Raw genomic sequence first — 6,000 nt, 5'->3', positions numbered from 1 at the left:
TCCCGTCGCCATTTTAGTAAAGCTCTGCAGCCACGCGTTCAACTCCTCACATGCCTAGACACACCGGCTTGTCGGATATCGGCAGATCTTGAATACAATCCGCGGACTGACCATGTCGTTGTGTATTTTCATTCAGCGAAATGATGAGAATAGCTAAATCATGAAACTTTCAGATGAAGTACTGGGATTCGTTTCCCTGCGGAGGCATATTTTGATCACTTTTTCAGCCGTAACGACCGTCTCTGGGGGTCTACATAGCCTCGCACCGAGTGGTACGGGGCGATAATCGCATGATGAGGCCTGACTTAAGAGTTTACAAAATTCGGAAACGTCAGCAGCATCTAGTACCCGAGCGTCGAACATGATCATTTTGGTTTCTGATAATGTGACTCAGTTTTATCCCAGTAATTTTGGCCTTATGTGCTTTACTGCAGACATTCGTTATGTGACAACTGGACCATATTATCCTCATGCTGAGAGACCGAGTAGAAACCTCGGAGCTGCCCTGGTTGTCTGTCACAGGCAGGATCGTTCTTGCTTGGTTGGAGGTTTCCCTTTACTGAGGACCAGACAGTGAATGTGGTAACCAAGTACCCAGTTGCTTATGGAAACAACATGGGCGGACCTCACATCAGTCTACACTATTACGTCGCTGGACCCATGTAAGAGTGAGGGTTTCCTCTCCCTATTTGTCATGCCCGATGCTCCTGTCAGCCTGGTCACCATATCCGGTGTAGTATACCAGACAGTGAGGGTGCCTCGGGATCTTCGGCCGGCTGCCGCCGAGTTTGGCTTAGTACCCTCTTGCTGGAGGAAATCTGTGTGCCACGCACCCCTTTGGTGTGCTCGACGTTTCGTCACCTTGTCTTCCCATCCTGTTCGCTACCATGCTCCAACTGGTACAGAAAGGGAAGGGGAGGTTATAATGTCTGTACTACACCCTCATTTCTGTTGTTTCCTCCCCTCTGTTTACCCTTTAACACCTGTTTCCGCATTTCTTTGCGTGGCCCCTTGCGCCTGTCGTCCTGTTACTGGCTCCACCAGCGGCTGGACAGATATATTTCCTGGCGTTCAAATTTCTTTTCATTGTGCGGCCTCGGAACTGTTATACGTTGAGTGAACTGCTATTTCCATTCACATCATTTCTTCGTTGTCCTGTGTACTTTATTTAAGGGATATTTATGTGACGTATTTGGTAAGTTGGTTTGATTTCCTGTTACGCAAACTGAACCACGCTGACCTCGGGTAGCTGCATCCTTTTCGTGTCTCACACCTCACAATTCAACTTCGTAGAACACGTGATGCCGTCACAGTAAGCTCGGTCTTCCTGTGTGCATTTGTTCATCATTCATCGCTAAGAAGGTTAAAAACAAAAGAGAGTTTCAATATGTCACCTTACTTTCCGTTCCACATAGAGCAAAGTTACACGGTAGATCTAAGAGGTTCTCACATTGATGGATATAAAGAATATTATCTTCTAGAGTGTGACACCATGTTGTTCGGTAGAAATTCACCGACATTTCGGTGGAATGTACTGCTTCTACCTTCAGAATCTAGATGTGAGCCAATATAAGTAACCAACAGAGAGGCCAGCTCTCTCGTCTTAATGCTGCATAGGGAATAATAGAAACCTTATCTCAAAGAATACTTTTATGTAAAAAGTCACGCCGTGAAGTCTGGTAGAATTTCACGTGCGTTTTGGAAGAACACACTGTCCCCAACTTCAAAGAAGAAAACAGGAATCAGAGCTATGCTGAAGCCTTGAAGATGGAGACAGTACGTTCTTCCAAAACGTGGTAATTACACAACATTGCATTAAAGAAGGTAGTATATTTAATCTTCAAGAAAATCCGTATATATTTTTCTGTGGATCATTATTCCCACAAATTACATAAATTGCCGCTAGTGAAATGTTCTCACAGCCTATGCTGTGCGCAGGACACAATTAAAAACGTGAGCTATTCTTTTTTGTGGTTTTCCTCAGCCTTTTCAGGCAAATTCCGTGGATAGAATATGAAATAGGTCACAGCCGCTTCCTTCCAATTGATTTGTATTTTATCTTTGATCTATCTGCCTTCTATTCGATTCAGTATTCTAGCTACTGACAGCGTCATTAAATAACCCGTAAGAATAAGCATGTGAGATGATAGCATTATGTTCATTGGTATGACCTTCATACCAGTGTTATAAAAGACCACAGTGATATACAAAATTGAAGGAGGATAGGGAAACACGTATACACAAGCACATGAGCTGGTATCATGACGTCACAAACTCTAATCTCTGTCTAGAAAAAAATTCCGAAATAATCTACGGTCTTAAAACAGGTTCTAGATAATATCCGGGCTTATGAGACGCTGTAGTCTTAGTATTTACAATCGTAGGGCCCGTGGAATGTTGGTGTTAATGCCAGTCGAAGTCTAGCTTTAACCCGGTGTTGCAATTAATTTGAGTGTAAGAGTGACATTTATTTTAGCTTTCGTCTCCCAAACAATGCACAGTTCTTTCGGCACGGGTTTGGCAATTGCTTCTGTACGTGTTGAAATGGGAGCGCGGCTCTCCGCGGGGGAGGGCCGCCACTGCTTCTCTAGAGCCACTCGAACGGGGTACTTTCACATACCGACATGGTCGAGTGGTCAGCCTCCTGCCTGGTGTTTTGGAAGAACCAGGGTAGAGTCGCGAGCCAATGACTGCACTTTTCGTGCTTCTCCCCAGTCTCTCCACGGAAATGTTGGATAGGAACCTTAATCTCTAACTGATTCTTTGCACTACATGACTTGCACTTTACCCGCCGAGTGTCAATTCATTTGAAGAAGTGACGTTATGTAAACCAAGATAAATTTCTCCCTGTGCTTAACTAATTAAGTGCCATGCCATAGGCTAGTTGAACTATTGTTCCACACTTTCGGTACTGTATGATCAGCTTCACGGCTCGGTCGCTTTTTTGCCGAGGAAATTATCCCCGTTTTCTATTGGATAAGAGGCTGGATGAGCCCCAGAACCGGTCTGTATGCTATGGAGAAGAGAAAATGTCTACTTCTGTCAAAAACTGGACCACAGTTCCTCGGCCTTCCGGCCCGCTGCCACTATACCGATTGAGCTATTTCGACTTCTACATAAATCAAGAACCGTTCTTATTTTAGGTGCCTGCGATCGTGGATAAATTAGTGTCAATGCAATTCTGAAGGTAACCTGAACACATTGCCGATAATTATGAGAATCTTAGTCTGGATAGCCAATAACCACGCCTGGATTCGAGTCAGGGACTTCCTGTTGGTGATGATGAGTGAACTTGGTGCATAAAGAGCGATTTTGTAGCGTTCTATCGCGTAATAAGTTTTACCATATCTATTGTACGGGTTTGAACTTTGGTCTCCCACATTGAGGAAGGAACATAGGCAAAGGGTGATTGAGAACAAGGTGCTGACGAGCGTATATGGCCTATAAAGCGTAAAATGATTTCTAATGAACGTGGAATTGGGAAGGATGCAGAGGGAAGGGGTAATGGGGTCAGCTGAGGAATTATCCCAGCATTTGCCTGGAGGGTTTTAGGAAGACAAAGACAAATCTCTGTTATGATATTCGATCTCCGGTCCGAGATTTGAACCTGCGACCTCCTGAATAGGAGGCAGCCTCAACATCTGGCCCGTAATCTGAACTTGTGATAAGATTATTATTAGAATGATCAGACCGAGGACTGTGAGGTTGGAAGGACATGTAGCAGGCATGACAGATATCAGAATTCCTTTATATGTTTTATATGTAACGCATGAAGCGACGACGCGGCCGGAGATGAGACGGTAACGATATCATGAAATTTAAATAAATACGTCAGCATACAGACCACTGGCGGGCTCTCGTCAAAATGGTAAACAGGCATCGAGCTCTTTAACGGGTGAAGACGTTTCTTGATATCTGGTTGAATATTAGTTTCTGAAGAAGTGCCTTCTTCCTTACAGCTCATTTAGTTGAAAATACGTGAATGCTCTATTCAGTTGGTGATCGGTGCGAAGAATTATGCTCAAGAAGGTGCAACAGTCAACTTGTAAAGATGGCGAGATAGCCACAATAAGCTTTCTCAAAAGAACCGTTGCGGCATTCTCTTAGCCATGGCTAAGAATATAGCTTCTTACTCTCCACAACTCCAGACGGTTTCCCAATACAGAACTCATAGTTTCCTCATTCGCCTTCCTTAGAAGAATCAGCGAAATGGTTATGAACCCACGGTACTTCCCTCGTGTGCGGTCTGCAGGGTCTGGAGTGCTTCCTTCCTTGTACAGCCTCATGTCAGTATGAAATACAGAGAAACAGCAGAAAATTTATTTAGAAATTTCAGTACATACGAGGGACAAGCAGGTGGTGAGATTTTCATTTGTGCTGCAAAAATCAAATTATTTCTCAACATAATCTCCCTGTACATTGAGGCACTTGTCCCATTGTTTCACAAGCCCCTGAAAACCCTCAGCATAAAATTCTTTGGGCGGCTGTCGGAACCAGAAGGTGACTTCCCTTTCTACAGCTTCATCTTCGGGAAAATGATCAGCCGAAAGATGATGTTTAAGAGGGCCGACTCCTACTGTAACATCGTCAGGTAACTTCGCAAGGCCATTCAACGGAAGCGACCAGGACTCCTCACCAAAGGCGTGTTGTTCTTGCATGACAACGCGCGTCCCCATACTGCCAACAAGACAAATGAGACCCTGCGAAATGTCAAGTGGGAAATCATCGAGCATCCTCCGTATAGCCCCGACCTTGCTGCAAGCGACTTCTATTTGTTCAGCCCTCTTAAACATCATCTTTCGGTTGAATATTTTCCCGACGATGAAGCTGTAGAAAGGGAAGTCACCGCCTGGTTCCGACAGCAGCCCAAAGAATTTTTTTAGCTGGTTTTCAGGGTATTGTCAAATGATGGGACAAGTGCCTCAGTGTACAGGGAGATTATGTTGAGCAATAAAAGCTTTTTTTAAATTAATACTCTTATTTGTTTAAGTTCTATATTCATTTGTAACTTACTTATTGACTTACCCTCGTATCTTAGAGAACATTTGGATCAAACGGCACCTATCTTAGAAAGAATGTGTCCAACTACATGTATATGAGATAAGAATTTTGCCCAAACAACATGGAGTACATCTCAGAAAGAAATTGTGCATTAGGCAACACGCTGCAGTATAAGTGTAACAAGATTTAAGCCCCTAAGACAAGAACTAATGTGGCAACAAGATATAAGTTTACGGAGTTCCACACGAGCCCGTGTGTGCAGATCTCCTCCACAGCCCACAGTTGCGAGTATTTCAGGTATTGGAAATATTGAAATGGGGTAATGCTATTGAGTCAAATTAATATAGATTACGAAGAAAGCAGTCTTCTGGGATTTGGCACCGTGTATAAGTGGTGTTAACCGACGTTTCGGAGGAACGTATCGCGATTGACATTGACAATAAAATAATTGCTAAATTGGACTGCATAGTTAGACAGCGCCCTTTGAGACAATCCTTGACGAAGGAGTCGTACCATCTACTTTCCTAATGGAAAGAGAACAGAGAGTTAGGCCGCCATAGCTCAAGCGGTTAGTCACTGGCTTCCCACCGCGGCGGCCAGGGTTAGATCCCGAGTCTGGTCAAGTGGGATTTATGGTGGACAAAGTGGCGCTGGGGCGGGTTTTCTCCGAGTACTTCGGTTTCCCCTGCCAATCTTCATTCCACCAATTTCTCCATAATCATAATCACCCGGGACAGGCTACAATAGGCCAATCAGTGGCCGCCGTGCCGAGTGGACCCAGTTGGACTCCACCTCCCACTAAGCGAAAAGGGGATAGAGAGACTAATCTATGTTTCATGAACAAAATTATGGCAACTAAGATGAAAGTAACAACATGTATACTCGCATGACTTTCAATTTTAATATTATAGGCCGGCGCGGTAGAAAACTGCTATTCCAGGATTCCTATACGTCGGCCGTGAATATGAAAGTTTTGTGCAGCCCTGACTGAGAGGAATT

This window comes from Cryptotermes secundus, unplaced genomic scaffold, assembly GCF_002891405.2.
Source record: "Cryptotermes secundus unplaced genomic scaffold, Csec_1.0 scaffold1826, whole genome shotgun sequence".
Taxonomy (NCBI): domain Eukaryota; kingdom Metazoa; phylum Arthropoda; class Insecta; order Blattodea; family Kalotermitidae; genus Cryptotermes; species Cryptotermes secundus.
The sequence above is the reverse complement of the archived record's forward strand: the minus strand, read 5'-3'. Positions refer to the sequence as shown.